We start from the raw sequence: 9,847 nt of genomic DNA, 5'->3' as shown, positions 1-9,847 counted from the left end.
GGGAAAGCCTCAATACCCAGTATAGGATTTTATGTGAAATGTACACAAAAAGGAGGCTGTTGGAGAGCTCTGAAATTTAGGACTACAATTTACAACTGACAAAATGCCTAATAAGAGACAAAAATGAAACATTTGAAAATAAAGTCAAGGCACATATTTCTTCTAAAACAAAAGCTAGAGCAAGCAATAAGAAAATATAGACTTTAAGTGTACAAACAATGAGGATGTAAAACCACCTGTGCAAAAGTGCAAGATTTCTTTACTATCTTAAATCTCCCACCTCAACTATGCTTCAGAGAAGAAAGGCAATTAAAGAAAGGGAAACTAATGGAGGTATTGTTGTACTAGGACGTCGGAGAATATGGCTTACACTACGAGTAAAAAAAGAAAACATAACAAAAATGATCGCCAAGTAGGTGACACCCTGAGCTAAGGTGAGCAAAAGAACAAATGAACAATAACTTTAAGGGGAGTGGTTGGTCAAAATACTCTGAGAAACAAAAAAATATTCAAAAACTCAAACTTCCAGTAATGCGTTCAGCTTCCAGACAGTCACTTTATCTTGATCAACTCCGCGTAGATGATAACAGAGATAAGAAAGGGACACAATCTTTGAGGAGTGTATTTCTTTCATGCATCTCCAAATCCTAAAATAGCGTAATCATCGAGTCTCTGGATTTTCCTACGCCGATCCATTTAATAGGTATTCCAAGCTCCGTTTGTACGTATTTAACATATCTCTGTGCATTGGGAGGGAGCTCCTCAAACGTTCTGGCCCTTGATGTATCGGTGTTCCATCCAGGGAGTGTCACGTATTTCACTTCCACTCTATTCAAGATCTCCTGGTTGGCTGGGAAATTAGGTATTATCGTTCCATCCAGTGTGTAAGCTACTCCTATTTTGATTTCAGAGAACACATCCAAGATATCAAGCTTTGTGAGCGCCAGTGGAGTAAAACCATTGATCATGTGTGCATATTTGAGCAAGACCAGATCAAGCCAGCCACATCTTCGCTTCCTGCCAGTGGTTACTCCAACTTCATGGCCTCTTGTCTGAAGAATATCCCCAATTTCGTTATTTTGTTCAGTAGGGAAGGCACCAATCCCGACCCGAGTTGTATACGCCTTCACAACGCCATACACTTGTCCAACATTCTGTGTTGGCATTCCCAGACCCGTACAGACTCCTCCAACAGTGCAATTTGAAGAGGTAACAAATGGATATGTTCCAAAATCAATATCCAGCAATGCTGCATTTGCACCTTCTACCAAAATTTTCTTCGGTGGACCATGCAGAGCCTCGTGCATGAAATAAACACCATCTCTCACCATTGGCTTGACCCTTTCTATATAGCCCTTAAGTTTTTTTAATCCACCTTCAATATCCACTGGCAATGCTGGGTACATACATTTATACTGGTTTGCCAAAACTTTAAACCTCTCTGAGAATTCATTGAAGTCAGACACCAAGTCACACATCCTGAGGCCACTCCGTGAAGCTTTTGAAGAGTACACTGGTCCAATGCCTTTTTTGGTAGTTCCAAGGTATTTCCCTTCTTGTTGTTGCCTCTGTTGTTCTTGGATCCCGTCAGCTGCTTGATGGAAGTCAAACACAATATGGGCTCTGTCCGAAATTATTAGCCTCTTCTCCCTACCTTCCAGACCTGCTCCCTTTTTCACCATTTTTTCTGCTTCTTCAAACAGCCCTGGTAGGTGGATAACAACTCCATTTCCTATGAATGCAGTGACATTTGGGTTGCTGATGCCGCTGGGGAGAAGATGGAAGTCATACTCGACAGAATCCACAACCACTGTGTGACCGGCATTGTTACCCCCCTGGCATCTGCAGACGATGTCGGCGTCCTGGGCCAGCATGTCAACCACTTTGCCCTTCCCTTCATCCCCCCACTGCGCACCCAGCACCACCGTCACCCGGTTGCCGACGTCTCCGGCCGAGAGGACGGTGGCGGGGCAGCAGTCGCCATTGGGCAGCGGTGCCGGCGAGGTCACGGCGGAGCAGGAGGACATGGCTGGCATGGCTTTGAAGCTGATGTTTGAAGAAAAATGATTGAACTTGAAAAACATATTTAAAGCTCATATGTGGCAAATGTGTGTCTTCAGAAAATGTATTCTTCTATTATTACCTTTATTGCACAGACAGTGCAGCTCTGCCTCTTATGTGTTAAGTAGAGGCAGTACAAATCGACGTAGCCTTTTTTTTATTTATTGCTTGCACCCTGCCTGATGTCTTGAGGTGATCATTGCTGAAAATATTTGATGGGGTGACCACTAATGTAATTGTGTCCAATATGGTCACTATTACAACACACATAATACTAGTAGCTTGGGATGATTTTCATTGAACATAAGCAGCTCTTACTACAGAAAAAGGTTTAGACCCATGATATAGACATTCCTGAGTATTTCCTTTCTTCAACATGATCTATCTAGACAGTCTTATATTTTAATATGGAACAATGGTATTAAATGTCCCCTTCTCTGCATAGAAATTAGACCTTGAAAGAAGGATGGTACTCTTGGGTCAGCATGTAGAAGGCATTAGGTCGGACTTTAGCAATGGAACTGCCAGCAGTGAGAATAAAATGACACAAAAGGCACAAAGAAAAGTTTTATTTACAGATATAGTTTCGCCACTCACATATCTTTTACGGAAATAAACTGCCAGACCACGGTCATTGGAAAGAGTAAGTATTGCACCCACTCGCTCTTGGATCTCTAAATGAAAGAAAGGTGGGTTATTAGCAGACAGCATTCAAGTTAGATAGTCTGCAAAAGGAAGTATTGGTCACTTTGGGATGGACTTGGGTGATCTATTCGAAGCTTAACTCAAGAGAGGGTGTGTTAGGTTAATCTCGGTACACTGCAACACAGTAATCCGGGTCACAATACAGTATACGTATACAACCAAGTGTTATGTGTACACAACACCTCCAATAATAACCCATCTATAAGACACATATTTACAGTCAAACAGTTATTATGAAATGGTAAGTGCAAAGACACTATACCAAACACTACACTAAATCTGCAGCAATGACTTAATAAGTAATCCCAAAGTGGAACTCTGAACATGACCAGATCAGTTGTACACAATGCTTCTCAGAGAGTAATGCCAGAAATATTTTGCTGAGTTCAGAATTAAATAGGGATCTTGTGCTTTTATACAGTCAATGGCCAATGTTGTACAACCTAGTAGGATGAAACAATATATCATGTCCTTTGCACTGCATCTCTGTGCAAAAGGCCCAGTCAGACGTTTCAGGTTCAGACAGTTCATAAGTAAATTCAACTCATCTGAAGACCAGTGGTAGAATCCTGACCAGTTGCTTTCAGGTTCTATTACTATATCCAGTGAACATGCAAACCATGGTGGAACTTTTCCACACTTCCAAATGGTCAAGCCTCCATCTCATCTCTTCCTTGGTCTCCCGGACAGACGAAACTTCTCCATCTAAAGATGAGGAATGTTCAGGAACATACCAGCTCTATATGGAAAAGGGCATGAGTGGAAGAGAATTCCATTGCTTAGCTGTTAGTACTGTAAAGGAAATGCCTCTGCATCGAGCTTTAGAGAATTTAGGAATCTGCATCAGGCAAAGATGATTAGACCTAAATTCTCTGTGTTGCCTGTACAGAGCCCTTAGCTACTGAAATAGCAAGGTTATTTTCCTGTAAGTGCTGTAAAAGCCAATGTAAGGACTTATAATCTAATGTGTTTCACCACTGGAAACCTGTGTAGAAGTTTCAGGTGGGGGGAAGATATGCTGTGAAAAAGGGACTCATCTAATAAGTCTAGCCACAGCATTTTGAATGGTCTGAAGTCTATGAGTCAAAAAGTGGGGAGGCCCAGATAAAGGCTTTTAGCATAATCCAGACGAGCGGTTACCATTGTGTGAACCACTATATGCTCCGAAACAAGGTGCAGCAGCTTCCTTAAAACTTTTAATCTGAGGAAGCCTGTTGAGGAAATCAGCCATATTTGGACACAAAAGAAAAGGGCAGACTCAAAAATAATACCCAAATTCTTGGCAGAGGTTGTCGGGTTTGGGGGAGGATTTAAGTCTTCAGGCCACCAGAGGTTCAGGGGGGGAGGACCACTGAGGGCAAAAAGAGGACTTCCATTTTGTTGGAATTCAACTTAAGAAAGTTTGTCTCCATCCAGACAGCCGCTCCTTTCAGGCTCTCTTTGAGTTTATAGAAGACAGCCTGTGAATATTCCTGAAAAGAAAATAGAAGCTGGGTATCATACGCATAGAAGACAACCTTCACACCCCATGATTCTATCAGGCTCGCTAAGGGAGCAAGGTATAAGTTAAACAACAGCGTGCTCAGGGCTAACTCCCGGGGCACCCCGTATAGGAATGGTTTGGGGGAATGAGAAAGGATGGAAATGCACTTGTTGGGATCTACCTTTCAAGAAGGATTTAAGCAAAGTGAGACCCTTGGCATGAATGCTGTTCTGCAATGCAGCCACGTTTTCCTTAAGGAACTCAGAGACTTCCAAAAGTGCAGTCATTATCCTGCCTGAAAGCCAGATTGGGAATCATGGAGGAGGCCATTTGATTACACAATGGAGGATAACTGATTGTTGACCAGTTTCTCAAGAATTTTTGCAGGTGCTGATAGCAGTGAAATAGATCTAAAATTGTTTTAAACAGACAGGTCAGCATTCGCTTGCTAGAGTAGCAGGAGGAGGAACACTTGCTTCCAATTATTTGGAAATATGCCAGATTCCAGATTTTGTTGAGAACTGTCTTAACATCCTGAGCATCATCCTAAGTAGTTGGGGTGGGTAAGGGTCAACCGGAGAGCGGGGCTTACATTTCTCCAGTTCACTTAAAGAGTCTGCCTCTGAGATAGTACAAAAATTGAGGCGTAACGACTTGCAATTAGACAGAGGACAACCAATGTAACCACAGTAGGTGCGGCAGGGAATGTGGAGTACAAAATTATGAACTTTCTCATCAAAGAAAGTTGATAACTCTTTACAGCAAACTGGAGAAGGATTGAAAGTACTCTTAGTGGCATCAGGGGGAAAAAAAGACGTAACTATGTTTGAGACTTTCAGAGAATTATCTGAGGCTGATGCTACTCAAGACAAAAAGTGCTCTCTCGTCATTTTGCATAATCCTTCTAAGTGAAATAGAATTGCAGGGGTGCATTTACAGTGCTCTTTCACAAGTTCATCTTTTGGCTCCAGGAGATCTGGTTGGAATTAATAAGTATTAATGCTTGGTCTCAGAAATGGAAGCCTGCTAGGCTTCCTGGGAACCTCTGTTTGGCAGGGCTGAAGGGCCCAAACAAGTGGCTCCTGACCAGTGCTTAATTTGCAAAAAAAGAAGTGCAGGTGCTGAAAATGTTGCCGAGGAGGCCACTGCTCACGTCTTCCTCCGGTGAGCCCCACTTTCAACACTCTCACTGCCTCAGTCTCTATCTTCTAACTTTGATCGGTTGTCTGTCCCCTAAGTCTTTGCTCTAAGAGTCTATCCTCTCACCTCTCTAATTGTTTTCTATCACCTTTGTCACACCCTGTATTTCTGATTTGCCCTCTATTCATTTTAGCCCTGCCCTCTTTTCTCTTAACTTTTATCCAGTCTCTGCTCTCTCCCCCCTCGATCTTGGCTCTTTACTATCACTCTCTAGCAGTGATTAGCTGTGTCTCCATTTTATCATTTGTCTGCTTTTTTCCTCTGTCCTGTCCTCCACATTCTCTCATTCTATCTTCTCTCTTTTTAATGCTCTCTTCTTCACATGGTGGCTGCTTTATCTGATTTGCTCTCCTCCTTTTCTTCTACTTTACTCAATTTTTCTCTCTCCTCTCTTATTGTTTCTTCTCTTCTGTACTCTTGCTGTCACTCATCTCTAACACTGCTGCTGTCTGTGACCCCTGTCGTCAGCCTGTACATGTCCCTGCTATTTTGAACTCTGCGTTTTCCTGTTGTCATTCCTAAAAAAGCGGAAGATGACGTGTTTTACTTTCTTACCTACACCGAGTGCAAAAACAAAATGTACACCAAATGAAAATGCTTTTTTGCATATATTAATCAGTGTGGTATGACAGGGTTTATTGCGGAACAGGCGGCTGCATGAGCACAGCAGGTCATGTCACTGCTAGTGCTGCCTGTAATTAGTAGGTCCAGGGAGGACAACAGCATCGGCATCCACTGCTCAGCTTGCTGGGATCCTGCCTGCTACAGCACAGGCATTCTCCCCAGCAGTAATGCTGCCAATGCCGGTAAGTATGGCTGTGGTGCCTACTGGACTCACTCACACTCAGCAATTACCATGCTGGGGTGCAGCGCAAAGATTCTACTGGTGACGCCATGGCGCACAAAAGTTGTGTTGGGCCACAGCCGCATCCAGCACATTGAGGATGGCAGCAATGCAGGGCTGCCAGATATGATACTTTGGCTACCCAACAAGTGGAAAGTCCACACTTACTTTAATTTATTCTCTTTGCGGAAGAGGTGTGGCGCCGCGGCTAGTGCGACTCACTCTGGAATCTGGGGATCACGGTTCGATCCCCGGCACCGACGGCAGATTAGCGCAGCACCATGTGACTCTGGGCAATAGCTTGCTTAATCGTCCCGAAGGCCCCCAGCGCCTAGAGACCCTTACGGGTGATTGTGCGCTTTACAAATGTGGATTATTATTATTATTATTATTATTCAAGAGCCCTGACTCCCAAGTTCAAAATGCGCTTTTGCAGCTTCCTTGCCTCAACTCTGTCATGAGCCAGCCCCCAGCTACAATTATCCAATGGGAGGTTTAGGCTCAGGCAGTGGCAGGGTGCAGAAGACTAGGGGAATAGCATGCAAGCCATAGTTTGTCGATGACTACTTGGATTTGTGATCAGCTTGATGACATCATCACTAACGTGGTGATACACAATCATGCCTGTGTGGACAGGCATATGCCGGTCTGCCCATGAACATTTACCAGCCAGTCACCATGCAATGTATGTTATTCTTTTTAGTTTGAATTGAACAATTAATATTGAGACCACCACCTGAAGGTTCAGAAATTGTAGCCAAGGCCCTATGTAAGAAGTGCAGGTGCACCTGAAAGCACCTGCTCAAAATAAGCACTGCTCCTGACTCATGAGGCCTTGTCAAAACGTGAACGACAAAACTCCTTTCAGGACTGATATTAAAAAGGCCCAGGCTATTTGCATTGCCACTCCACTCCTGTAGTCTCTCAAAGTTTTAACAATATTTTCAATTTTGGGTTAAATAAAAATGATTATATTATAATTTAGGTCAGGTCAAATTCTTGGAAGAAACAGATATGACATTGGGAAGTTTGTTCTGTCTCACTGGTTGCTTCTTTCTCCAACAATTAATAGTGCATATCACAGTAACTCATAAAATTACTATGCTATCAACTAGATTTCTAAAGATTTATGTGTGAATGCAAAGTTCAAGAATTGAGCTTTTTTCGGTACAGGCGCACAATATTAATATGTCATAGCTGCTGTACAACAATGCCCACCTGGCTTCTGATTGAAATGTTACCTAGGGACAAACTATTATTCAGAATGTCTTTTGCAGCCTTACAATGTGTTTGGGCCCAAGTGTAGTGCAGCAGTGAAGAAGCAGCACATTGTGTACATCTTAATCATATGTTCTCTTGCATTCGTTACAATAAAGGCACAGAAAGTGTGTATTGTGCATTTGTGCTTCCTAATGTGTGATGAGTCTCTTTCCTGTTTGACTGCTTAACATAAATGACAGCAACACGATGTAAAGAAGCTATGAATAGTGATGCTATCAGTATTAGTAACTATCTACTGCTATAGTCATTGGAATGCTCGTGGTGGGGCCTGGGAATCAGGTTGCCTAAAATACATCCCAACATTGCCGGTGCAGTCCATGAATAAAAGTTTGTCTCAGCAGACTACTAACTTTATAGAGTGACCTATCAAGAGCTTTGAAAGCAGTGCCGGAAAATGAATGTGCTAGCTGAAGTCTCTGGCAAGTTTGATGATGGAACCCTTTTAGCTCCTAAGGGACTCCGTAGACCTTGACGTAGCTGATTGAATGAATGAATTTGGAATTGTATTGCGCTGGCTACCCGGAGGCCTCCTAGCGCTCGGGGAGCGGGTAGACAGAGGTGCAAGTGATGCTAGTGTGTAGTAGTGAAAAGATAGGTTTTGAGACATTTATGGAATGGTAGCAGATTGGGTTCCCCGCGAAGGTGTCAGAGCGGAATGCAATTTATGTTTGTTTTGGAATGTTGAGTTTGCAGTTACAGGCAGACAAATAAAGACATCTAATATTAAGCTCTGTGTGTGGCGTAGTTTTTGGCGGGTACCCAGGCTGAGGAGGACGCTACAACTGGTGACTAGATAGGGGATAAGTAACACAAAGAATGACATCCTCTCTCAGAGAGTTTGCGGCTGGTCCAAGCAAACTGTCTGTGCGTACCACATGTGTCGCTGTTGAAGTACAAACTCAACGATTCATGCATGTTGAGTCAGAGCACAGCTCCAGACACCGTAAAGCAGTTAAAGATAACAAAAGTATTGCAAAGAATCTGCACGTCGGTGGCTGAGAATCTGCTGGTCAGGCTATACATTAACAGCCTGATTCATCATTCTCCCGTTTTGCGAGCCCCTAATAGCGATTCATAAGGAATCGCTATTAAGGACTTGCAAAACGGGATTCATGTAGAAATTGCATAAAGAATTGCGATTCCTACACATTCCTTATTTGCGATTAGCAAATTGCTAATCGCAAATAAGGAATAACTCCCCATTCATTCCTATGGGCCAAAAGGCCCATAGGAATGAATGGGGAGTATTCCTTATTTGCGATTAGCAATTAGCTAATCGCAAATAAGATAGAGATTTAAAGGGTGCCAGGGGTGTCCAAAGGACACCCTGTAGCACCCCTTAAATGCAAATTGAAACAGGAGTTGCGCACATACATGTCCAAAGGACATGTGTGTGTGCAACATGCAACTTAGAAAAATGCTTTTAAAAGCATTTTTCTAAGTTTTCGCTATTTACCACGAGGTTTGACCTCGCGGTAAATAGCGGGCCGAAATTGCGAATTCGAAATTTTTAAATGGATGATGAATTGCATTTAAGGAATCTCAAATAGAGATTCCTTAAATGTAATTGCTCGCTAAATAGTGAAATCGCTATTACCGATTTTTGCATTTGGGATGATGAATCCCAAATGCAAAAATAGCGCTCGCAAAGGGCCAGATTCTCAGAATCTGGCCCTTTGCGAGCCGATTTCGGCTTGATGAATCAGGCTGTAAGTTACCACATTGTCATGCAATATAAAGATGTACATTAAACGGAGTCTTAACACTAAAGGTGGATTCGGCCAGGTGTACGAAGCACAGCCACTGATAATCATAACTTGAAAAATAACACTGCGAACAGAAGCGAAGCAAGGCAGGGATCAACTAGGTGTCAGAAAAAGCAAGTTGACATTTGGAAGAGAAGAAAAAAAGGACCTACCGAACCCATTAGAGAGAGTCATCATACCTGGTGCCCGGGGTTGTCTTACTGAGCCGTCCATACCTTAAGTGACTGCCACCAAAACTGCTGAGTGGGGCTCAGAACAACTTCACAGCTCTTTGAAGAATAAAGAGCAGAGAGAGACACTTGGGATAGTGAAATATTTCAGATGGCAGCAAAGACCTGAGAGACAGACCAAATGACACTGGTGCAAATGAACAGCCAACAGGAGCAGAAATAGCTCCACCCTCAAGGCCAGCTACTCCAATAATCAGTTACCATGCTGCTGCCTTTTTTAAACCAGCACCATCTTTTGATACAGCCAAAAAGCAAAACATTGGTGATAGACAGTCTG

The 9,847-nt window shown here is 42.9% G+C and overlaps 1 pseudogene; it reads right to left on the bottom strand.

Moving 5' to 3' along the window:
• Positions 1 to 555: 555 nt before the first annotated feature.
• Positions 556 to 2,028, bottom strand: LOC144829316 (adenylosuccinate synthetase isozyme 2 pseudogene; annotated as a pseudogene).
• Between the last annotated feature and the right edge of the window lie 7,819 nt (positions 2,029 to 9,847).

Source organism: Lissotriton helveticus, chromosome 4_1, assembly GCF_964261635.1.
Source record: "Lissotriton helveticus chromosome 4_1, aLisHel1.1, whole genome shotgun sequence".
Lineage (NCBI taxonomy): Eukaryota > Metazoa > Chordata > Amphibia > Caudata > Salamandridae > Lissotriton > Lissotriton helveticus.
The sequence above is the reverse complement of the archived record's forward strand: the minus strand, read 5'-3'. Positions and strand labels throughout refer to the sequence as shown.